Genomic DNA, 16,301 nt, shown 5'->3' with positions numbered 1-16,301 from the left:
TGACTGGGCCCTTAATTAAGCACTGCTTTGCTTTGAGACCTTATAATGAAAAGGGCTGCCACAGTATGACATAATATGTTTAATTATAGTTATTATAAAGCATTGGAACAGGAGGTGATAAAGAGTTCTCTGAAGAAGCTTGAAAAAATATTTCCCTCATCAAAAGTCAAACTTTTGCCTCTTGTATTATTTCTTCCACTCCCAACCCCACTCAGAGTGAATGCAGATGAAGGGAACGTTCTTAATATTTTAAAACATAATGAAATATTAGTTTGACTACAAGACTGTGAGTGTCAGTCCAGCTTTTTCTTATATTATAGTGTAATTGAACCACACTATTCCTCACTGTGGCCCAAAGATTTCCAAATGCCTCTAAACAGAGCTCTTTTTCCATGCTTCGGCTGAGATCTGCTTTTGTAGGAAGTCATCTGGACCAAATAGCTCAAGTACTGAATTTTGCTGTATTTGTTGTATTTCCTGTGTGTCCACGGTTTGACTGCCAAGAGATAGATTGTGGATAAAATCTTCCATTTTGCTTTCAGTTTCTGAAGGCAGCTATTGAGCTCAAGGCAAATGATATATTTAAAAATACACACATGTTTAAGGATTATCTGACAATTATTTCTGCTCTCTTTTGGAAAACTTCATCAATAGTTGCCTGATTCAGTGCTACATATGGGGGGAGAAGAGACACTTTTGATGTACCCTTTACGTGGCTGAGCCAGTTGGCTCTGTGCTCATCGGAATAGGCTACTGAGGTCAGCACCACTTAGCTTCTCACTGAGAACAGAATTCCAAAGCTGGAAATCGCTTCTGTGGCTGGCTCCACCCAGACTGCCTAAGTCATCAATGAGGGTTCACTAAGCAGAGATGTGATTGTGGCCACCCCTCAATCTCTGAAAAAATACTCAAAGATTGTCACTTAATGACCAGCGAGTCAGCAGCAGCTCTTTCCTTGCAAAGAATAGCACTTCGTTCTTTTCTTTTTCAGGTAATCCCTCCATTGGACAAGAAAACCACAGATTTCATAGTACATGGTAGAAATTCATGGTAACAGGGGCAAGATTATTTAAACAAAATACGAAAAGTATTAAAAAGTGAGAGAGAAAGCCAAGAACAAAGGTTAATCATTTTCTGCTTACAAAATGGCTTTGATTTGTAACTAATGGAACTCTCAGCTCTTTCTCTTCTCTTCAAAGAGATCTACCAGAAGGATTCCGTGGCCTCACCACAAATGCCTCCAAGTTGCCAAAATACTTTTCTGGAGAGACTGCACACCTGCTGGGTACACAAAGCTTTAATTAGTTCCTAAGTGTTTCCCAACCCTTTAAAAACCCTAGTTAAATCAAAGGAAGCTAGAGAAGTACTTATTTTTTTCAAAACCTATCAGAACAAATTAAAAAAAAAAAAAAAGGAAAGAAGAAAGCAAGATAAGTATTGTGAAGAGACTTGGAATGGTAAGTAGGCGATGTGCTTTTTTTTCTTGGCTAAACAACAATTTATCTTGTGCCTGCCAGAAATCACTCAGTTTTCTGTGACTATAAGTTTTCCGTAAGTGTCAGCTGGTCTGGTTTGTTAATTATTACAAGAAGCAAGCGATGCCATGTATTATAATTTCATTGTGCTAATTTTGCCAAATTCTATTGCATTTTATTGTTCTGTAAACTCATAATGGAATAAAGAATGTAGGCTTAGATTCAGAATACATGTGATATTAAAGCCTGAATTGTCATTGTTTAAAATAGGGAGACATTTTACTTTAATAACTGTATTTATGTCGCTTGCATTGGTTCTAGTTTGAAATTGCTCAGATATGTAATATTATTGGCCCAGGGACCAATCTCCCTTTTCTCTACTGTCCATTTGTCTTCATACTGCTCTCATACAACAACAACAACAACAAAAATAGGTCACATAATGACCCTTAATTTATAAGTTCAGTTCCACTTCACCAGGCACAGTGTTAGGCACCTTTCTAATTGTCTTTTGTTCCAAGAACTCAATCTTCAGTGACTGCTTGTTGCATAGGATAAAAGTCCAAAATCCTTGGGCCTTCAAAATTTGGCTCCATCTGTTTTTCTAAGCTCCCTATCTTATCATATCCATTTCCTTTCTCCCTGGTGTGGTTCTTCACACCAGTCAAACAACCCTTCTAAGGTGAGGGAGAGCACCCTGTGTTTCTTTCTTCTTCTTCTTCTTCTTCTTCTTCTTCTTCTTTTTTTTAATGCCTTTATTAATCCATGTGAAATGACATCCCTTATTTTTGTACTGGAATTATCTCAGATCAAAGATGACCTGCTTCCCCACTCCACTCAGGCAGAGTTAGTCTTCGGCTCCACTGAGATCCTGAGAAATGATTTGTATTCCTCTATCTCATAGTATCATAATTCTCTAAGTGTCTGTCTGTCCCATCGTGGCCTTTTTAGGAGCAGGTACATTTGTCATAAGTCCTCGAGAGCATAACTTTTTGAATGTAGTGTTTGTCCATGAGAACCTCTTGGTTAAATGTTGGCCGAATCAGTGAATAAATGAGTAAACTGCTCTGAAATTTTCTCCCCAAATAATGGTGCCCTTAAAAATATCAGTTTCTTGGAAAATGACCTGATTATATATATATCTTGTTCTACATGGCAGAGTGAAGTATTAACAGTTATAATGCTGGAAAGGAAATAATAGAAATAAGAAAGACTGCTGAATAAGGTAGAAAAGGCATTAAAAGAGGACGTTGTTTTGTTAACGGTCAGTCACAAACCTTTCTTGAGGGCTTGCTATGTGACAGGCCCTTTTCTAGGTCCCAACTATTGCTTGGTTTAATAAATTGAAATACAGCAGGTATTTTCTTTCTTTTCATTTTAAATTCAGAATGCTTACTTAAAAAATTGTTTGTTATTAGGCAGACAGACAAACGGACACACGCTCACATGCACATACACACATATATGCACACACATCTAGTTTTAATTAGGTCTCTCCAAACTCTGGGTCTGTACTCTGAGAGAGCAATGTTGCTGTTTTCGTGAAATACATTTTCCTATTCTTGTCAGTCAGATGTTCTTATGAAGTGGGCCTGTGCTTTGCATAGGATTCCAGACCCTCTCTGTTCTCCCGTGGCTGAGGCATGTGGGGTTAGGGGGAATTCTTCAGCAGGAACCATGAAGTTTTCACGAGAGCAATTGTCTAATTGTTTTCTCCCCATGGACTGGAAGTCAGGAGAAAGCAAGGTAAGGGAGACTGCAGAGAAAAGCTCATGCTTGGGAAATCAGCAGCAGGGCCATGTGGGTTGGTGGAATGTGCAAACATTCTCACCTATGAGACATACAGTAGAAAATGCTGAAGGTTTCCAATAATCTTTTCTTATGTCTCCTATCAGGAACTTTCTAAGGCACAAAAGAATTTGCTTCTCACTGTTTCTCATATATGGGGTTTTCTCGGTAGTGTCTTGAACAGAATTAAAATAAAAATAAAGCCAAAGTGAAAATGAGCTTTGCCCCTAGAATTTTTTTTTAGTTGTGGCCCCAGTAGTGTTTTTAACTAACTAGAATGTTTTTTTCTAATTGCCTGTCATTAGTGGTTACGTACACGGAAACCCGACTCTATCTGATAGGCCCTTAGTAGATATTAATTTTATCTTAATTTTATAAAGGTCTGCCCTACTACTGATATTCCTACATTCTTAAATACACTGCTAAGCTGTGCTTATCAAAGGCAATTGCATTTATCATATTTTGGATCAGAGTCCAAGAAGCATGTTTGATTCTGTGCTAGAACTGACTTGGTGAAGAATCATGGAGCTCTACGGGTGACCATAGCTGAAACTCACTTTGCTCTTGCTGGATCCTTCCAAATAGGAAACAATGAATTAAGGCTCAGGATAAATTCCCATGGACTTTTTCAGGGTCAAAGAGAACATTAACTGCTTTTGTTTCATGTTTCTTTTCCCTCCATGGTGGAACATAGAAATAAAAAAAATTTTATACACAGTGAGCAGGAATAAAATCTTCTGGTTAATCAAGTTAGCATACATATTAAATGTGATATAATAAAATTAAGCTAATGCTAAAACAAATCTAAGCAGAATTTAGCACAAGCGTCTTTTGCTCCCCCGTCACAGGCAGTGAACTCCACTTTCAATCTTTCCAGGCTCTGGGGCCTGGCCAAATCTTTCCCTCCTGAGGCAGTTGCTTTCAGGAGCCAACTAGGCTGGCTGCGCTTCTTTCCCACCTCAGCCAGCTTTCAGAGAGATCAAATGGCGCAGTGGACAAACCCTTTCATACCCAGGGCCAGTTCCACTTACTAGGCCTCCCATCGCTGTCACTGTTAGACTCCTTGGATGGGCAGCCTCCTTCTCCACTTTAATCTTCAGGAGGTGTCTCAGTCTCTTCTCCTCAGCCCTGTCTGCCAGGCACTCCAGGCTCCATTCCTCACAAACAAACGTCTCATACTCTGGGCAACAATCAGACTATTTGATAACCAAAACAGTGTGGGCTGGTTCCAACCAAGCAGAAAGGAAAATGGCCATCATGTAAATGTGGGTTCATATATATAATTCATGGAGGCCTCTGCTGTACTAAGTGTTACCCCTTTAGTTTCTTGGCTCACGGCGAGGACCGAATGGTGGTCAAGCGATGGGGAACAACACTCTGGAGGCTCAGAAGAGTGGCTACTTACCAAGTTGTACTGTTGTGCTGATATGTACTTGCTGGTACAAGCCCAGCTAAGACCCCAGATGACTTTCAAGAATGTTGCCTGCATTCTTCACCTTTATAGAGTTTGGGTTTTTCTCTTCCATGCAGCTCTTACAAATCATGGCTGGCAGTTCACCCATGTGTCATGGAGCATAGGACTGGGAAAGGACGGGGCTTTCTCCTTGACTCTCAAGGCTGCTTTCTTCATCATCACTCCCCTTACCCTGGCCCACCCTCCAAGGTAAAAACTCCTTCCTGAAGCTCATGTGAGCTAGTGCGTATCCCTGTCTGTGCCTTTCAGTGGCTGCCATCTCATAAACTCCGGTCAATCTCCATATTTCATCAAGAACTTTGGCTCAGGTTTTTCTCATTTGAGAAATCTTTATTAAGAGTTCACTGTGCCAACCAGTGTGCTGTATGTACAAAGATGAGTAAGATATGATTCTTGTCCTTAAAGATAAGCTTATAGTTTAACAAAGAAATATAAAACAAAGAATTACCAGACTAGATGGTAAATGTCCAATGCACATACAGTATTTATAAGCATGGAAACATAGATGCGGAGAAATGATTGGTATATTAGTTTCCTGTGGCTGCTGTAACAAAGTACCACCAACTGAATGGCTTACAATGACAGAAATTTATTCTCTTACAGTTCTGTGGCTAGAAGTCTGGAATCGAGGTGTCACCAGAGTCATGCTCCTTCTAAGACTCTGGGTAGAACCCTTCCTTCCTCTTCCTAGCTGCTGGTGGAAGCTGTCATTCTTTGACATTATTTAGCTTGCATCTGTATCACTCTAATCTCTGCTTCCATTGTCACATGGTGTTCTACTTGTGTGTTTCTATCTTCACATGACATTTTCTTCTTATAAGGACACAAACCATATTGGGTTAGGATCTACCCTAATGACCTCATCTTAACTTGACTATATATACAAAGACTTTATTTTCAATCTTTCCAGGCTCTGGGGCTCAGGGTTAGAACTTCAACATATCTTTGAGGCGGGGGACACAATTCAACCCATAACAGTTGGGTAGGAAGGAAAGTAAGGGAATGGCTAGAAAAGGCTGGCTGGTCAGAATTAGTGAGCTGGTAAGTTGGAGTCATCCAGGGAGAGCAGAGGAGGGAGAGGGGTCATGTCATCTGGAGTAATGTGTACAAATGGACAGAAGCCTGAGAGGATGGCATCTTTAGGAAAGTGCAAGTAGTTTTTCTGGCAGATGTAATGAATCTATGCTCAATAGTGGCAAGAGATGATCTTAAAATGTAACAGGAGCCAGGTCATGAATCTAATCAGCTTCCTGCACATACATGCCTTCACTCCTTTACTCCCCTTTTTTGGCTTGTGGCTTTCCCATCACTTTCCATATCTAGTTAGTTCCTAAGTCTACCTGATTCTGCCTCTTAAAAATCTCCTAAATCTGCCTTATCCTTTGCATCCCCTTAGTTCGGGCCCTCATGATCTCACACATTAGTACAATAGCCACCTCACTAGTACTCCCACTTTTAAGCTCACCTATCTCCTTTCCATCCTCCTCTGTTGCCAGAGCCATTGTTCAATATTATCAGGACAGTGCCCTTCCCAGGGGAAAATGTGTCAGGGCAGGTGGTAGGGAGAATCCCCGCTATATAAAGAATGAGATTGCCTTAACCTGCTGCCTGAGCCTCACCAACCCCTTCCTCCTCAGTTCCTGGAATCCCCTGTAGCCTATCTGAAGGCAGAGCATTTGCTTCCCAGAGGACTCCAGCCTCTGATCTGCTCTTTAGGGAAGTTTTTTTCACAGTGAATTAATAAGTTGGTATTCCGATTTTGTTTTTTAAATGCAGATTAAATTACTTCCTAGATTTAAATCCTTCAATCACTCCCCTTCGTCTTCAGATTGGAATCTGAACTCCTTGGCATGATACAAAGCTGTCAGTGACCTGAGCCTTGGCCACCTATCTAGCTTCATATTCCATGGCTCGTCCACAGACCCTTAGATCCTAGATGCTACTTAATTCTCTGATGTGACAGTCTTTTGCACGGTGTGCTGCCTCCTTGCCCTTCTATTTCTGGCTGAATCCAGCTTGTTCTTCCAAACGTGGCTCAGGACTTCCTCCTGAGTGAAACCTTCTCTGTTTCAGGCCAGGGTCAGGTGATCCTCCTCTGGGGTCCCATAATGTCCCATTCGAACCTTGATCATAGCTTCCCAAACCTATGTGGTCTCTGAATCGTAATGGTTGATTTTCTTGTTTATCTTTTCCTCTAGACTGTGAGCAATTGGAGTAGGCTCTTGGTCAGTTCTCCTAAAAGCAGTGTACCTAAAATACTTCCCTTTTGGCATAAGTGTGTGGGGTTGGGGGGGCGACCTGTGATTTTATTGCCCAATTTTTGGTGTTTTTATTTATTTTTTCTTGATGGAATTGCTGGATTTCCACAGACATTAAATGTGGGTTCTAAGGCACCTCCCTTCAAGGAGGTAGTATTTGTAATTATTCATGGTGGAGGCTGAGCAGCAAAGCCTGAACAAAGTGGGAAAGGAGAAATTAGTAGGCAGTGGAAGCAATGCTGCAGATAAGATGCTGAGATTATATAGATACACTGAAGACTACTGTCTGTGGGTGGATCCTAATTGTAAATGTTTGCGATAACTTGTTTTTAGTCACTCACAATGTTTGGTACAAATTAGTGTTTATAATTTATAGTATTTAAGTAGCATTTCAGAATCTAGTATACTATTTAGTGATATTGAGATCTTGATTAATAGAAAATAAAAGAAAAAGAACAGCCACAGGGAATTAACAATACTCTTCATATAATGTTGCAAATCTGTCATGAACTAATTTGAAATATAAAGTCTGAGGACCTTTTGATCAAAATATTTTTTTAAAGTCTTTAAAATGCCAAAAAGATAGGAACAAATAATAGAACAGGTGTTTTGGTTTTTGTTTTTTAAAAGTACTCAAAAGAGGATTGACTTTTGAGCCAGGCTACACACCCAATCATGTGTTAATTTCACTCCTCTGTACTAGAAGTGGGGGTACAAAAATGAATAAGACAGGGTTTCTGCTCTTTAGGCCCTCACCATCTAGTGGGGGAGACAGGTTGGCCAACCAACAGCTAAGAGTCAAGGAAATAATTTAGAGTTGACACATGGAATCTGTCTTTGGAGGCAGTAATTCCAAGAACAAGAATAACTGCCTTCCTGCCAAAGCTAATATGTGAGCTGCTGGCATTCTTGGCCATAATTCAAATAATGTGTCAAACCAGTCCTTAGAGCAGATAACTAAAGACATTGCATAGATTACCAATTTTTGTCCCTTAGGCAGAAAACTACCTTACTATTTCTTGACTATCAAATTCGGTGGCTTAATGTAATGTTTTCTGGGATGCTCTATGGATTCTGTTTCTAGAAAGTACTCTACCTGAATGATTTCCTTTTATTACCCTGAAATAATAATATTCTTCATTTCAAATTGCTTTGCTTTGTGATTTTTTTTTTCAGTTTTGTGTTTAAAATTTAAGATACCATCATTCTGTATTGAAAATGGTCTCTTAGGAAGCCATGCGTTTAATTGTTCTTTGTGACAACTAAAGATGCCTTTAAGATGGTGATGGAAGTGGTTACTACAACTCTAGACATAATTAATGAATATCAGTTAATGATGAGGTTTATTTGAGAGCTAAGACAGAGTCTCTAAAATAGGCTATTCTTTAATAAATCGCTCATCTTCATAGAGTCTCCACTTACAGTGAATAATTCTTTTGCTGTTGGCGGGCAGTGAACTTACTTATGAGAAGATATAGCACCTTGGTTTTTATTGTTTGAAATGCAAAAAATTCTTTCTCCTTTCAGTGACAGTGATACTCCTCTATTATAATTCAAAACATGTTTCAGAAACGATGACACTTTCAAAGAAAAAGAAGAAGAAATGAATGAATGAGCTGGGGTATACTTCCTATAACATACAAAGGAAAAATGAAAACTGGACACAGATAAAACATTCAGACTCATTAAGAAATTAGAAAAGTTTCTAAATCAAAGTATTAAGTAAATGTAATCAGCATTTGTCCCTCAAATGACAAGGAAGCAGCATAGTCTCATGGAAGGAGGGGAAGTATTAGAAGCTCCTCTTCTTCATGCATCCTATACTGTCTCCTCCAGGTGGCCCTAGATGCTGAGAAGGTCTCATGAAGTCAGTCAGTCTCCTGCTTCCTGATGGAGTTATACCTTAACCATATAAAATAATAACCTTAATATTAAAAATAACCAGAGTCTGAGTCCAAGAGTTTAACGTTGACCATCTTGTGTACCTGGTAGCCCTAGGGAGCAGGACGTCCTTTCTTTCATCTCTAATAACATAAAGTATCCTCAAGCTTAGCAAAAGTTGCCTCCTTAATAATTATTCCTTGAAACTAACCCCTTATGCAGTGATTATTGACTTGCCAAATATAACATTGACTTTGTACCATAGTTTTTAGTCTTATGGAGACAAAAACACTTTTCTCATAGGAGGTATTTTATTGTTTTATTTGTGAAGAAAAGGAACAAAATGAGATAAAACCCCCAAATCATTCTGTGAGTAAATTATTTCTCCGATAGAAATTAGGGTCCCACATTTGTTATGACTAGTCACAGTTTTGTTCGAGTCACTTTGCTGGGCTTCAATTTCGCCAGTTGGAAAATGAATGTACATATGAAGGGGATGATATTTCAGTGGTAAATGTGAGAACATAGAGGATGTAGCACATGGGGAAGAAATTTTAGCTGAATATGTTGAAATGCATGAATATAGGATATTTATATTTATTTGGGTTTTGTTTTCATTTTAGTGACTGATTCTTTCTGAGTCCTGGGGCATTTATTCAGCCTCTGTACTCATTCATTATTTTGTTCATTCATTCATTTGGTAAAATTTATTGAGTGTCTAATATGTGTCAGGTACTATCCTAAGCTCTTAGGATATAAGAGTGTACAAAAATATAGGGTTCTAGTCTTCTTAGAGCCTAAATTCTAGTGGGAGAGATAGACAATAAATACATAAGTAAATAAGTAAACAAGACAATTGCAGAATGTAAAAATTAGTAAGAAAGAAATAAAAAAGGTGATGGGATGAAAGGTAACTGAGGCAATCACTTTTAGGTTGATGCCTGTAGAGATGTCATCTAAGCTGAGACTGGACAAATGAAATGTCAATAACATTAGTTTCTAAGCCTGCCAAGGTAGAGAAGTTATTCATATTAACAATCCATAGGTGCAGGAATCACCCATCTAGATTGTTTCTCATGCACAGTGTACTTTGTTGACTGAATGTCATTCAGCAGAATGCCACAGATGTTAGCCTCAGTTTTGTAGATTTCCACATGATTTTCCAGTAGGGTTGGTCCTGGCCATTCCAACCACTCCCTTATTTAGGCAGGGAGTCCTCTGACTTTGTGGTGCCTGCTTGGACTAAGCTGTAGGCAAAGAATGAACATGTGCTTAACCATAGCTGAACTGCACTAAAAAGGGAGTGGCCACCTGCTTCCTCCAGCCCATTCCAGCCAGGGAGCTCCTGAACCTGTTTGTCACCTCCTGGGGTCTAAGCTGACTCACAGAGCACTGGCAGCTCTTCTGACCTGGGAGGGGTTCAGACAGAAGGCTTGAATTAAAAGCAGGTGGAGCTGGTGGCTGCCTATGTAATATGACTGGAATTTTTTTCCCCTGACTTGTCTTCTGTGCTTGAAATTCTGTTGCTAGAATTTAACCTCCAATCCACTCAGTTTTGAAAGGTTTGTTTGGATTTTAGTCTTCGGGTCTCATTAATTTTTGGAGGAGGCTCCACTTTTTAAACATTATAATTAAGATCTGAAAAGGAACTCACAATTCTAGAAATGACAAGAGTCAGGTTATAGGTATCATTCTCTGGATCTCACCTTATCCAAAATTGCCCCACCTCTGAAATGACAAATTCATACACCCTACTCTTAGAGCTTTACTACTAGTCTTCTAATCTTCCCACTGAGTTACTCCCATTATACTGCTCTGAACCTCCTGGGGACCTCTCTTGCCATGAGAAGTTCATGGTATGGTCTGACGTGAGACATATGCACATATAACTGTAACTCAAGTTAGAGAGTCACGAGTCTATGTCTGCTATCTCCCATCATTCAGCTAAAGAGAGAAAACATTACTGTGGTAGGCTGAAAATGCCTTCCTTCCTAAAGATACCAGGTCCTAATCCTTGAAACCTGTAAATGTTAAATTTGGAAAAAGAGTTTTTGCAGGTATGATTAAGCTGAGGGTCTTGAGGTGGAGAGATTATCCTGAATTATCCAGATAAGCCCTAAAAGCCATCACAAGTGTCTTTATAAGAGAGAAGCAGTAGGAGATTTCACACACATTTGTACACCCACACACATACACACACAGGCACACACACAAGGTCTTGTGACAACAGAGCAGAAAAAGATTAGAAGATTGGAGTGATGTGGCCATAAACCAAGGAATGCTGAGAGCCACCAGGAGCTAAAAGATTCTCCCCTATGGCCTCCAGAGGGAACACTGCCCTGCCCGCACCTTCATTCTAGCCCAGTGATATTGATTTTGGACTTCTGGTTTTCAGAACCAGGAGAGAATAAATTTCTCTTGTTTTAGACCACCAAGTTTGTGGTAATTATCAGTATCTACAGGAAATTAATGTAATTATTAAATCAATGGAAGCCGCTTGTATTTCCCAACCCACTTGCAACTTCCTGGAGGTAGTCAGAACCTTAAATCTGGTGTTACTTATTCTCTGAACTTCATTATACTTATATTAAATATGTATTATTCTGAAATAATACTCCACTTATATATAGTATCATACTGTATCCTTCTGCATATTGGTTTTTGCTTTTATCTTTCTGTATATTTTTATATATAAATGCATATATTATAAATTATATATGTTGATACATGTAGCTCTAGTCCATTTTCACTGTTGCATAGTATTCCAGTGTGTGCCTGTGTACCACAATTTTAAAATCAATTCTCTTGTTGGACATTCAGGTTGTTTCTGGTTTCTCGGTCTTTCAGACAGTGACACAATTAATATTTTTTGCATATTTCTCCTTGTGCTCATGTACAAGAGAGTTTCTAGGATATTTATCAGAAAATAGAATTACTAGGTCAAAGATTGTGTCATCCTCATCTCTGCTAGATTTTGTCAAATTGCTCTGCAGAAATATTGATGTACACTTGGTGGGTTGGATTTTGACAGCCGGAGATTTCAGAAGAGGAATGATGTGTACCAAGGTGTAGAGATGGGAGACACAGGGAGTGGTAGGTTGTCAGTTCTGTCTGACAAGGCACTGGTTCTCATTTGAGGCATGAGAGTAAATCTGAATTGCTTGAGAGAATTTTTTGTGATCTTTGCAGTTCTGGGATGTCTTCCCAAGGAACTGATATATTCTCCCAGGCAATTGTGGCATGCTTTGGTTGAGAATCAGTAGACTGGTGCCTGAGAAGGAACAGAGAGAGAAGAGGCAGGAAAGCTGGGCTGGGAGGACCACTGAGAGAACTGAGATGTCAGGCAGGAGAGTACATGTCAATCAGGGTATCAAAAGTGTCTGAGCAGAAGCCGAGCACCTACCCTTCTGCAGATATCCGGAGGCAACATTAGGGCTTCAGCACCCTTAGGTTAAGAAATTTGGAATGAAGTTTTGTGTATTTTACCATGTGTGTCGAGATTTGGCCTCTGACAGCACTTGTCTCAAGTTTCCTTCTGGTTTTCAGAACCACTGTATTATTTTATAATACAATGAGCTACTGCTCCCCTGGGTCTCTACATCATTGAAGATGCTGAAGATTTTGCTTAAGGTTGGCATTTTTATATTTTAATTATAATTATCAGCCTAGGAAAGTTCAGGAGAGTTAAATATAATACTTCAAATGCATTTATAGAATATAGCATGTTATGTGAGTATAATGCGTGTATTCCTTTAGAAGAATGTATACATCTAAATAATGTATAGTATGAGAAAAGACATAGATATTGATTAAACAACGAAGTGTGTGTGTGTGTGTGTGTGTGTGTGTACCTTGATAAGGATTAGATGAAGGCATAAAACAACGCAAAGAGTTGGTCTTTTAAGTTTATGGCTTACTTTCCCTAGAAGGGTACAAGTACTTCCTCCTTCTTAGCAAAAAATATACTTTATTAATCAGGTACAAAAGTACAGACCTATAAATGTTTGACCTGGAAGAGTCCTTAGAGATAGATACCTTATCTAATTTGGCTCTTTCCGCGACGACATGCAGGAGAGGTGAGCTGGAGTAAGTGACGAGGCAGTCTGTGACTGGGACTAGCACTAGATCCCTTCCCAGGGCACTTTCCACCACAGTACCTCTTAACATTACCAACAGTTCAGATTACCCCATTCCGCTGGAGAATATTAGATAACTCTTGATGAGCTTATTTGAATTTCATATTTGGCATTTAGTCCAATTACTGATTTTAGCATAAAAGTTGACCATATTTAACAAATATTAAAAATTTTTAATAGTTTCTCATAATTATCAAGATAAGTGATCTTTTTTGGAAATCTTTTATAAAATAACACAGTTTAGACAACTGTGAAAGTAAAAGCTTCCTAAGTTACTTGATGTCTTGCTTCACGTCTCTCAGAAGTGTACAGAGGACCTTGTACATTGCTTTAATAACACGTCCTACATTTATAAATCAAGCCATTATCTCAGATGTATTGGGAGTGTGGTGGCATGGGAGAATAGTTCAAGAAGGTCTTGAAGTCTGAGATAATTGTTGGGAGAAGAGACTTATTCCTTTCGGACTTGACACTGGACTTGCCAGAGAATCAGATTGAACTAGAAGGACGTTTTAGGATGTAATAGCCACCCCAAACTATGTGACTTTATAATTCCAGTTTTAGGGCCTACACGACAAAACCAGTAGCAAAACTGAAAACAGGAAAAAAAAATCACCTTGTAATTCTACCATTCTAACACATTAATTGTTTTCATTTTTTCTGTTCACTTTCAGTTCTTGATTTTATGCCATCATTTCATGTAACTTTAAATACAGCATAGTTAAAATGATGCATTTTAATTTTTTTTAACTGAACATTATATTGTGAACACTTTTGTCTTAGGGCTATTTTGGTTGCAAGGAACATTCATTTAGTAAAAAATGAATGTTTTAGAAAAAAGTTGTGTGTGTGTGCCCAATTTTACGGAAATCCAAGGACAGGAACCCAAGATAGCAAAATTCTACAGGAATTGGAGCTAGGACACGGAAAGCCAGCAGCTACTGAAGCTGCTCTGTTAGGGGCCTTCAGTGGGGTCTCTGCTTATCTTTGCATTTCTGTGCTGTACTCTCTTAACTTTAGTTGTGCCTTGCCAATAATAGCCCTCTCAAACTATGTGACTTTATAATTCCAGAGTTTTCAATCATCCTCTCCCTAGGTCTCTTAAAGTCAAATCCTGATTTGATCGTCCTAATTCATCTTTCCCATCCAGTTAGACCGCAAAAATCAGAGGTTTCTGTTCAGACTGTGGATTGGTTGTCCCTAGCTCAGGTGGACACACCTCGATCTAGTCGGGTGTGTCTAGGGAGTTGGTGCTTCTGATTCTAGCTCTGCAGACAGCAAGGCCATATGCAGGAACCCTCTCTCCCTCCCTCCAGCACTGTGAGTGTGGGTGGGTAGACACCAGCTCCCATGAGGTTATGTAGTCTTCATAACTCTGAATTTTAATGAATGCCCAACATTACGTCAACTAGCTGTTACATAACTTATGATCCCATCCCTCTGCTGTTTTAATTTAGCTCCTTTCAGTTTGGGAGCTACCAGTAAAACTATGATGAACATTTTTATTCATACATTTTCCCCTTCATCTGGATTATATAAATTAATCTTTAAATTACATAGCAACTGCATTCTCTGAGTATCTTTAGGATATAAAACATAACCCTGCTTTTTTCGTTTGTTTGTTTAAAAAGCGTCTGTATTTGCTAGTGATTTATATGTAGGTAGTTATAGGCAAAATAATAGGAGGCGATATTTGGGATTTGCTTCCAAGCACTTTAGGAAAAAGATTGGAGGTGGTGGGTGATAGGTGAAGCAAGGTTGATGAACTGTTAATGACTGTTGGAGCTGATGATGGGTACAGGGAGGTTTAATACATACTATTGTCTTTATTTTGCTGTTTACTTCCCACTCGCCTTCTCTTCCTCTCCCTTCTGGATTTTTTGTTCTTTTTCCTCATATTTCTTCTGGATACTTGCTGTCCCCATGCTGCCACCTGGATTCCCCAAAGGTTTTCTCAGGGTCAGTCACCCCTGTTACCTGCTTCATAGTTTCCTTTTCCTTTATCAAAAACTTCAAGGCCATCCACCTATCCACCCACTCAGTAATTTATTCACATAAAAAATTTAAGCCTATGTATTGGGCAAGGCAGTAGAAAAGGTGCAAAATATAGTCACTTTCATTGCTTTAGATGTTACCAGACAGCTGTTAAGAGGAATACAAGCACAACTTGTTTTGTACCCTAAGATAAGAAATAGATAGGCAGCTTATCATTCTTGGGAAGAACTGTATTTTAGAAGAGAAGCCAAGTGCCCCCTGGCGGGTGGGAAGTGTGATAAAACACACTTCAATACCTCCCTCCTCCATACTGCCTTTTTGCCCAGTGGTATTCAGCCTTTAGGAATTTCGAACTGAAAGTTACATTTTGAGGTCATATTTATTTAGTAAAATGAAAATTGTACATATTAAGATCCTTGGAATTTTCGTAACCTTTAATATAAAGCAGAGTCTCAAGTGCTCAAGGAAATTATATTCATGTCAAAAAAGCAAAAATCTTAACAAATGGCTTAATTTTCTATTCATTTCCCGAAATATCAGTAGATTATAAGTGTTATGTGAGCTAAATGAAATTGCAGGGTGAATAATTCTAGAGTCTCTTTCATTTTGAAAGTCACAGTGTAAAAAATAAATAAATAACTCAAGGTGGATCTTGACGCCCCTGAAGCTGGAACTTATATAGGGGTTCCTGTGTCTTATAGGGTTGAGATTTTCTCGGAGCACCCACGGCTCCCTCCCTCTACATCCCTCTACCTTTGCATTTTTCAGCTTGGATTATAATTTCATCTTTACTTGTCAGTGTCCCTTACCAGTCTTTGAAATTCTGTGGGAGGACAGAGATTTTGTATTTTTCAATGTCTGGAATGCAGTTGGGCCTCAGTAAATATCAGTCGAATAAAAGATTTTTTAAAAATGATTTTCTTTGAAAAATCCCCATTACTTCTCCCTGGTAGATTCTTTACTTCCTTGCACAGACCCCAAGATGGTCCCATTCTTCAGCTTGACTCTGAAGACCTCCTGATGAGAAAATAAATGCTTCAAGGAAACTGCCTGTCAGAGACTCTAAAACCCTAAATGATTCCCCCTAAAGGAATGCCTACTGCAGAAAGGGCCACCTGGATTTAGCTCATTCAAAATATACCTTTGTCATCAGTTTTCTCTTTCCAGAAACAAGGTTGTTACTTTTAAACTTAAACCTGTTCAGTGCTTAGGTTTTTTTTTTTTAATAACCATTTAATCATTTCCAAATGTAAGGTTATAATTAAAAACCCACAATAATTGATCCACTTCAGAA

The sequence above is a fragment of the Pteropus vampyrus genome, unplaced genomic scaffold (genome assembly GCF_000151845.1).
Source record: "Pteropus vampyrus isolate Shadow unplaced genomic scaffold, Pvam_2.0 Scaffold14, whole genome shotgun sequence".
Classification (NCBI taxonomy): domain Eukaryota; kingdom Metazoa; phylum Chordata; class Mammalia; order Chiroptera; family Pteropodidae; genus Pteropus; species Pteropus vampyrus.
This window is presented reverse-complemented; position numbering follows the sequence as displayed.